The sequence below is a fragment of the Macrotis lagotis genome, chromosome 1, assembly GCF_037893015.1.
Source record: "Macrotis lagotis isolate mMagLag1 chromosome 1, bilby.v1.9.chrom.fasta, whole genome shotgun sequence".
Classification (NCBI taxonomy): domain Eukaryota; kingdom Metazoa; phylum Chordata; class Mammalia; order Peramelemorphia; family Peramelidae; genus Macrotis; species Macrotis lagotis.
This window is the reverse complement of record NC_133658.1, coordinates 66,754,936-66,765,767: the sequence shown is the minus strand read 5'-3', so window position 1 is coordinate 66,765,767 and position 10,832 is coordinate 66,754,936.

Below are 10,832 nucleotides of genomic sequence, written 5' to 3'. Positions count from 1 at the left end.
CTCCTTTCAACTCTGTTCTTATACCATTTTTTACAAAAGAGGAATATGAGGGAGGCAGAGCCAAGTTTGGGACAGGAGAAGAGCATCTCTTAGGTTCTCTCTCTCTCTCTCTCTCTCTCTCTCTCTCTCTCTCTCTCTAATATATCAAAACTCATAAAATAAGGACTGTAACTAAATTTTCAAGAGACAGAACCCACAGAGGGATCGAGTGAGGTAGTTCTCTAGCACAAGGTAACCCAGAAAATAGCAGAAAAGTTCCACTCCATGGGGTTAGAGGGGTGGCCCACCCAAGTGAAGGAATTTTATCCTTCTGGAGGCACCACCAGAGCACCTGGGATACCCGGCTCATGGTATCAGGGGCAATTTCCTGACCTACACCCTGGGGAGCACAGGGAACAACTCTGAAAACAGGGGGGGCCTCTGCCAGAGGGAGCACATGCAGCTCAGCTAGCAGCTTGGGCAGCAGCCCAGATCCCAGAAGGGGAGGCAGGCAGAGCCAGTAAGCAGGAGCCCCCAGGCAATGGAGCCTTGAGTACTCAGCCTAGGTAGGGGAGTGGAGAGAGATTACTGAGGTCTATCCTCTTTACATGGAACAGGACTCTGGGGCTCTGACCACATTCAGATCCTGATCACAGTCTAGCCCCCCACCATAGAACAGTAGGCCCCCCCGCCTCAGCCCCGTGGCAGGGGGGGTGCACTTGTGGCCATTCACAGACCAGGAGGGAAGACAGAGCCTCACACACTGAAATCCTTGCAGGGGGGGGTGTCCCAATAATACTCAAAAGCTCAGGAAGCACCCCAAAACCAGGCAAAGATTGGGAAAATGCGTAAACAAAGAAAGAAGAGGAACATCATTGACAAATACATTGTTTATGATTCCAAGAAGGATCAAAATACTCAATCTGAAGATGAGGAAGTACAAGCTCCTGCATCTAAAGACTCCAAGAAAAATGGAAATTGGGCTCAGGCTATGACAGAGCTCAAAAAGGATTTTGAAAATCAAGTGAGGGAGATGGAAGAAAAACTGGGAAAAGAAATGAGAGAGATACAGGGAAAAACATGAAAAAGAAGTCAGAAGCTTAGTCAGAGAGATCAAAAAAATGCTAAAGAAAATAACATGTTAAAAACCTGGATCTATTACCAGGTTATTTTGTTTGTTTGTTATTTTTCAGTGAGATAGTTCACATTTTCTTTTGTTTTCATTATTTTGAATTTGATTGTTTCTTGATTGCCATAATGCTTCCATGTTAAGGAATTATTTTCTTTAGTGATCTTTTATATTTCCTTTATTATTTAGTCAATTATGCCATATAAGAAGTTCTCTTTAGGGGCAGCTAGGTGGCACAATGAATATAGCGCCAGCCTTGGAGTCAGGAGTACCAAAGTTCAAATCTGGACATTTAATAATTACCTAGCTGTGTGGCCTTGGGCAAGCCACTTAACCCCATTTGCCTTGCAAAAACCTAAAAAAAAGGTTTCTTTAGTGAATTTTTGAGTCTCTCTTTTTTATCATTTGGCCTATTCTATTTTTTAAGATGCTGTTTCCTTCAGTATTTATTTTGTGTTTCTTTTACCAAGCTATTGACTCTTTTCTCATGATAGTCTTGCATCACTCTTATTTCTCCTTTTACTTTTTTTCTTCTACCTGTTATTTGATTTTTAAAATTCTTTTTAAACTCTTCTATAGCTAGACACCAATTCATATTTTCTTTGTTGTCTTCTTCTGAGTGTGTTTTAATCTTTCTTGTCACTATAACGAATTTCTATTTTAAGAATTTTTTCTGTTATCTTATTTTCCAATCTAAGTAGATTGACTTTTAACTCTGTGCTAAAGTGGGATTAGGCTTCTCAAATGGAGGGGACACTGTCCCAAGCTTCCAGTTTTTGCATAGCTATTTTCAGAGAGATCTATGCAGGGGACCTCTCAGTTTTACTCTTTTTAGGGCTATGATCTAGGCAAAAGTGTCTTTACTACTGTCATGTATTGTGCACTAGTTTATGAACAACCACAAACATACTTCAGACTTGAAATTGTGACCAACAAAAATCTGTGACCACAAGCTCTGATGCTAGTGCTCCTCCTCATACTGGGAATAAGAACCAGGACACTAACATAGATTCAAGTATAGGTAATGCAACAGTCTTGCCCATGGTGCCAATAAAAGGATCTCTGTAAATCATCTGCTCTATTGTTCAATCCCTTTATCATTTGTGGTACTGATCAGTCTGGAAACTATAGCTACTATGCCTGATTCCATTGCCCTGGGACCTTCTCCTAGTTTGCTGGGGCTCCAGTCCGGGTTGTATTAATCTGTGTTGGATGCTGTTCCTCCCTATGATAGTGCAACTTTTCCTGCTGACTTTCTCAGTTGTCTTGATCTGGAAAATTGTTTCACTCAGTCTTTTTTTTTGAGATGGAGAAAGAGAAATTCTGTTCAAAATAACTATATGCAATATAAAACTTTAGGAGTCTACCTGCCAAGACAAACCCAGGAACTATATGAATATATTTATAAAACACTTTACATAAATAAAGTCAGATCTAATCAACTGAAAACTATCAATTACCCGTGGGAAGACTGAATTAATAAAGCAAAAATGACAATTCCACCTAAATTAATCTTTTTTCAGTGCCATACCAATCAAACTACCAAAAATATTTTATGGAGCGAGGACAAAATAGCAAAATGTACATGGAAGAACAAATGATCAAGCCTATTAAGGGAATTAATGAAGAAAATGAGACAACGGAAGGTTATCTAGCCATACCAGATCTAAAACTATATTATAAAGCAGTAGTTATCAGAGCTATTTGGTACTGCCCAAGAAATAAAGTGGTGGATCACAGGAATAGGTTAGATACACAAGACAGTAATAAGTACTGTATCTTCTGTTTGATAAACCAAGGAATCCAGCTTCTGGCATGAGAACACACTATTTGACAAAAAATACTGGGAAAACTCAAAAATATCATGGAAGAAACTAAGCATAGATAAACATTTCACTCCATATTGCAAGATAATGTCAAAATAGGTACATGATGTAGACATGAAGGGTGATACCATAAACTATTTAGAGGAGCAATCAATCATTTATCTGTCAGATATATATATATATATATATATATATATATATATATGGAAAGCTTAAGAATTTATGACAAAACAAGAAATAGAGAGCATTAATGCAAAATCTATAATTTTGATTACATTAAGTTGAAAAATTTTTGCACAAACAAATCCAATGCAACCAGGATTCGAAGGAACATAGCAAAATGGGGATTTCTTTTTTTTATTTTTTAAAGATTTTATTTACTTTGAGCTTTACAATTTTCTCCTATTTTTACTTCCCTCCCCCCACCCTGACAGAAGGCAATTTGCCAGTCATTACATTGTTTCCATGGTATACAATGATCTAAATTGAATGTGATGAGAAAGAAATCATATCCTTAAGGAAGAAACATAAAGTAAAAGAGATAGCAAGATCTGACAATAAGGTATCAGGCTTTTTTTTTCTAAATTAAAGGTAATAATCCTTAGTCTTTGTTCAAACTACACAGTTCTTTCTCTGCATAAGATGGTATTCTCCATTGCAGCCAGCCCCAAATTGTCCCTGATTATCGCACTGATGGAATGAGCAAGTCCATGAAGGTTGATCATCGCCCAATGGGGAACAGTTTTGACAGTGTTTTTAATAAAGGCCTAATTTCTAAAATACATAAAGAATTGAGTCTAATTTATAAGAATATAAATGTTCAAAGGACATGATCAGGCAATTCATATGAAGAAATTAAAGCTATCTATAGTAATATGAAAAATTGCACATAAAGACAACTCTGTGATACTACCTTAAACCCATATAATTGGCTAATATGACTGAAAAGAAAAGTGGTAAATTTTGGAGAAGATGTATCAAAATGTGTAAAATAATGTATTGTTGATGGAGTTATGAACTGATCCAACTATTCTGAAAAGCAATTTGGAAATATGTTCAAAGAACAATTAAACTTTATGGATCCTTTGATCCAAAAATATTAATACTGGCTCTGTATCCCAAAAAGATCACAAAAAAAGAAAAAGGACCTACTAACAGCTACTTTTGTGGTGCCAATGAATTGGAAAATGAGGGGATGCCCTTTAATTGTGGAATGACTGAACAAAGTTGTAGTATATGAATGTAGTGAGATTCTATTGTGCTATAAGAAATGAGGAGAAAAGAGATTTCAGAAAAAAACTGAAAACATATGAACTTATGCTGAGTGAAGCAAGTAGAATGAGAAGAACATTATATAAAATACCAACACCATTGGGTGCTAAATGAACTATGACTGATTTAGTTCTCAGCAAGGCAGTGATCCAAGAAAATTCCAAAAGACTCAGAATGGAAAATGCTTTATACAACCAGAGAAAACACTATAGAGTCTGAATGCAGATTGATGCATCTTTTTTCTTATTTGGGGGACTATTTCATTTTATTCCATTCTTTCTGTAATGATATGATTAATGTGGAATGATTGTGCAATGAATAACCTTATATCAGGTTGCTTGCTGTTTTGGGAATGGTGGTTAAGAGGGAGGAAGAGAGAAACATTAAAACTCAAAATCTTAGAAAAAATGTTACAAAATAAACCCACATAAATCATCAGCATTTCTATATATGAACAACAAAGCCCAAGAGTAAGATATAGAAAAATTCCACTTAAAATAATTCTAGACAATATTAAATTCTTGCAAATCCACCTCCAAGACAAACCCAGAAACTGTATAAACACAAATATAAAGCGCTTCTTATCCAAATCAAGTCAGATCTAAATAATGGGAAAAAATGTCAAATGTTCATGGTTAGGTTAAGCTAATATACTAAAAATGACAATTTCACCCGAATTAAATTGCTTATTCAGTGCCACACCAATAAAATTACCAAATAACCACTTTACAGAGCTAGAAAAAATATTTTAAAAATTCACCTGGAGCAACAAATGAGAAAGAAAAACAAGCCAATTGATGAAAAAAATATATAAAAGAAGGTGACCCAGTTCTATCAGATCTAAAACTATATTACAAAGTGATAGCCATCAAAACTTCCTGGTGCTGATTAAGAAATAGAGTAATGGATCAATGGATTAATATAGGTTCAAAAGGAACAGTAATAAATGACTACAGCAATCTATTACTTGTCAAAAACCAAAGAGATCAGAGACTGGAATAAGAACTCACTATTTTATAAAAATTGTTTGGAAATTTGGAAAATAGTATGGCAAAACCGAGGCACAGATGCACATCTCACACCCTATACCAAAATAAGGTCAAAATTGATATAGGATTTAGACATAAGGAGCAACAATGTAGATAAATTAATAGATCAAGAAGTTATCTATCAGATCTATGGAAAGGGAATAAATTTATGACAAACAAGAATTAGAGTATATTATAAAATACAAAATGAATTATTTTGACTATATTAAATTAAAAATTTTTGCAATAATAAAATCAATGTTGCCAACATTAGAAGGAAAGCAGAAAGTTGAGATCAATTTTCAAAACTAGGAGTTCTGATAAATGTCATCTCCTGTCTAAACTATATAGAGAATTGCATCAAATGTATAAAGTCACAAGTCCATCCCCAAATGATAAATGGTCAAAGACTTTGAACAGTTTTCAAATGAAGAAATTAAACCTATATATAATTATATGAAATAATGTTCTAAATCATTATTGCTTAGAGAAATGTAAATTAAAATAGCTATGAGGCATCATCTCACACCTTCAGGATTGGCCAAGATAAGGAAAAGGGAAGATGATCAATGTTGGAGAGGTTTTTTGAGAGGATTGGGAAAGTGATACATTGCTGATGGTAGAGTTGTGAATGAATCCAACCTTTATGGAGAGCAATATGGGACTATTCCCAAAGAGCAATAAAACTGTTCCTACCCTTTGCCCCAGTGATTCAATTCTGGGTCTAAATCCAGAATAACTTTTAAAAATGGGAAAAGTCGTACATGTTTCAAAATATTTATAGCAGCTCTTTTTGTAGAAGCAAATAATTGGAAATTGAGGGGATGCCCATCAATTGGGGAATGGCTAAACAAGTTATGGTCCATGAATTCTATGGAATACTATTGTTCTATAAGAAACCATAAATGATAAGACTCTAGAGAAGTATTGAATAATTTATGGGATCTGATGCTGAGAGAAGGAAAAAGAACCAAGAGAGCAAAAACAATAAAAACAGCAGCATTTTGAGATGATTAACCTTGATGGAAGCAGCTCCTCTCAGCAGATCAGAGAGTTAGGACACTTTATTAGATTGGCTATGGTCAGAGGCAGCTTGGTGGTGCAATGAATAGAGCACCAGCCCTGGAGTCAGAAGGACCTGAGTTCAAATTTGGCCTCCGACATTTAACAATTACCTACTTGTGTGACCTTGGGCAAGTCACTTAACCTCATTGTATTGCAAAACAAACAAACAAATAAAATAATATTGGCTATGGACTATGTAATCCCAATGGGGGGATGAAAAACAAAACAAAACAAGATACACACACAATAACTAAAAATAACCCTTTGGGATCTGATGAATTCTTTATAAAAATATCTCTTATGTATCTCTTTCCCTTAATCCTAATTCCTCATGCCTAAAATAACTGATCTATAAACATGTTTATCAAAACACGTATATACAAGGCTAACCTGCCTGTTTGTTGCCGAGGGGAGTAGCTGAGGGAAGGGAGAATGGAAGGAAACTTTTTTAACTTAAAACTATACATGTGCCTATGGATGAAAATAAATAATTTTTAAAAGATGTCAAAAACTATCCTCACATATATTTGCAAAAACATAGAATACTATTTATCAAAATAAAGACAGAAAAGAAAAGATCCGAATAGCATTGGTTGAGGAAGTTTCCTCACTTGGAAGCTTCCTATAGCAATGTAAAAAAAAGTCTATTCCACTTTTACTATCATATATCATATGAAAAAATAAATATTTATTATGTGCTTAGACATATAATATGTCAGATACTGTGCTACGTGTTGGAGATAAAAATGAGAAAAAAGAAAAATAGTTTTTGACTTCAAGGAGTTTACAATCTAATTTTATCTATCTATCTATCTGCCTTTAAACCATCCATCCATCCATCCATCCATTCATTCATCCATCCATCCATCCATGTATCTATCTATCATGATTTTATTTATCTAATATGATTACAAATTCTCACTATAATTTAAATAATATAACCACTTCAAATTTCAAGAGTTTTTTGTTTGTTCTTCCCCAACCCCCCTCCCAAATAAGAAATCCCACTTTTGCAATTGGCAGAAAATATTTTGGTAAAAAAATTTTTTCATGCTTAAATGATCTATTTCTTAGGTCCCATTCTCATTGTGTTTACTTCCCATTGGTAATTTTTATTTGTTGGAGTTAATTTCAAGACTCATGGTTACCTTTATGACACAACAAGACATCTTAGGTTTTTAGTGAAGAAAATGGGGGAGAGAAGGAACTGTTTCACTTATAGTGTTTATATTCTTGTATTTTGCTAGATTTGAGATATAAATATCATAATTGAAACAGTGGTCAGTACGTAGTAGTGTTTTGTTGATTAACTGATGGACTTTTACAATTCTGATATTGTGGTCCAAAAAGTAGACAAATGGCAAAGCATTTGTGACCATCCAAAATATAGTAGAAGGAATGATTCAAAGAATCTGCCTACATAACCTAAGAGAAACAATAAAAGCAACGACAACCCCCCAAATAAACCTTTATGGAGACCTATTTTTCGTGAGAAGAAATGGGAAGAGGATCATGTAACAACTCTCAGAAATAAAACTAGTGTAGCAGCATAGAAAGTTCACTGAACTTTGAATCAGAGTCTTGGTTTCAATATTATTTATGCCTCTTATTAATTCTCATTGAGTCATTAAGACTCATATTTCTCCTGTCAAAATGGGATGGTGTTTGATGTGATGTTTGTTGTGATGATCAAGTGAGATATTATACATTGTGTACATTAACAGTACTTACATTAGTTAAGTAAAATTTGAAAAGGAAATAATAGCCAAGCATTTATTATATGCCAGGTACTGTTTTAAATGACATATGGATATAGTAAAAATGGTGCATTATAAAATTTGAGGTGTCAGATAAATGTAAAGAATCAATGATTTTATATTTTGTCCCCAATACTAAAATATTTCAAATGACTACTGGCAGCAACAAAGCAAAACTGGATAAATTTGCATGCATTTTTATGTAGAAATATATAGGAAACATATTGGTTAGTCTGCCATTCAGCATACTACTATTCTCTGGAAGACAAATAATAATGATTTACATGAATAGGATATTATAAAAAAGGATCCATTCATAGATATGTCAGTAGTTATATTTTCCCCAATAAGAAATATAGAATATTTAACTAAATTAATTACACATGGAAAATCTAAGACTGGGCTATGTTTATCTTACAGAATTGGTCAAAGAATTGGCTTGAACTAGGTTGATGAGTAGTAGTGGTGGTAATAATAGTGGTAGCAGTAGTAATAGTAGTAGTAGTAGTAGTAGTGTTAGCAATGTTAGTAGTGTTAGCAGTAGTGGTAATAGTAATAGTGATAATGTTGGTAGTGGTGGTAGTGATAGTGGTAGTAGTAGTAGTAGCAGCAGCAGTAACAGCATCAGCAGTGATAGTAGCGGTAGTAGTAGTAGTAGTAGTAGTAGTAGTAGTAGTAGTAATAGTAGTAATACTAGTAGTAGAAGTAGTAGTCATAGTCATATTCATAGTGATTGTGGCAGTGGTAGTTGTAGTTGTAGTCGTAGTCGTAGTCATAGTTGTAGTCATAGTCACAGTCGTAGTCATAGTAGTAGTCATAGTAGTAGTAGTAATGGTAGTAATTAGGTGGCAATGGATAGGGCACTGAGTCAGGAGGACAGGAGTTTGATTCTGACCTCATACATTTGGCATTTACCAACTGTGTGACCTTGAACAAATCACTTAACTCTGATTGTCTCGAATCCAGGGTCCTCTCCAGTCATCCTGCTTTATATCTGGCCACTGGATCCAGATAGCTGATGACTTAAAACAGCAACCCCTCTCTCAAAGTCAATTCATGTGCTAGTATGGCATCATGACATCACCCCTCTGATGTTATAATATTCTTCAAGATCAAAGGACAAACATTAACATCAGTACTAGTAGTACTAACAGTATTAGTAGCTATTCATGTTTGTGGTGGATGTCATATTAAAAACACCATAGTAGAATTATAAATAGACAAATTGTTTTTATCTTCACAACAACGTGAAGTGGGCACTTTTAGTATTCACTGTTTTATAGATGAGAAAAATTGAAGCTATTTTAGTAAAAGTCAAACATAACCTACCCAGGACTAACTATCTAAAAATTGTCTCAGGCAGTATTTAATCCCAAATCCTGTATTCTATCTACTGTACTACTTACCCATATTGTTGTTCTTCCTTAACAGACATTCAGGTGAAATTTGCTAGTAGATTATGGTTTCAGGGTAGTTCAGTTCTTATTCAGTCTTGATGCCTTTTGGGAATTTCTTGACGAAGAAACTGGAATAGTTTGACATTTTCTTCTCTAACTCATTTTACAGATGAGGAAACTGAGAAACAAAGGATTAAGAGGCTTATCCAGCATCATACAGTTCGTGTCTGAGTTCATATTTGAATTCAGTAAGATGAGTCTTCCTCATTACAGTTTCAGTACTCTATTCACTGTGCCACCTAAAATTCAGTTTCAGGGTAGTTCCTTCTATTGGCTTCCTAAAAATAAGTCATGTCCTCAGAGATTTGAGGCAATTAAGAAAGTCAAAGAGAAGGAATATACTTTGGAGAAAAGAGGAATGGACCAAGCAAAAATCACAAGGAGCAAACAGATCATCAAGCCAAAGACAAGATAAAGAGTTTCCAAAAGGTTATGCAAGGGATGTCCTTAGGAGAAAGCATTACAATGGTCTGGGATAAAGAAACAAGTGTTCAAATTTTGATTCTACTCCTTCCTGACTTATCTTGAAGAGATCATTTTCCTTCCCTATGACTCAGTTTGCTTTTCTATGAGAAGAAAGGGTTGGAGTCCATGACCATTAAACAATGATGTCCTATGTTTTACATGGGGACCTTAGTCACAAGTAAAAGTTAGGAACAAGCAGGGTCAGTGATTGACAAGAATTCAGTTTTGCAACATTATGGAAGAGATAGAATCAGACATCAATGGATAATGGTCTGTATGTGTCTTTGTGTATGTGAGTCTGTGTGTGTGTGTGTGTGTGTGTGTGTGTGTGTGTGTGTGTGTGTGCAGTTTTCCACTGAGATGAAGCTCATTTATAGGACACGCATACTAACTTGATCTACTCAGTCATCTGGAATGGTTCTGTGGAGCCTCCTGACAAAATATTTTTCACTGAAGCCAAGTTTGACTCTCCAAGATTTGTGAAAAGAAACTGTAATCTTGTCTCAAAGTATGAAAAAAAAAATCCCTTCTCCTTCCCCACAATGAGCTACGGGTGTCATTAAGAAACAGCTAAAACACATTATCTTTTTTAGCTATTTTTGCTGCCAGCCATCTGGAGCTTCTCTGTTATCTTAGATCTTTTCACACTAAATCAGCCAATGAAAGAAATAACTAAATTCTTTCTTTCAGATCTGCTCATTTTGGTAATAATGACCTTTAAAACTAGTGTCATTCCCCACATAACAATACACCATATGTCGGATGCTGGATAATAAAGCATATTTAAACTTATCAGGCTAGATAACACCTTCTGGAGAGTTGGCTATTAATTAATATCTTTCTCACCATCATCA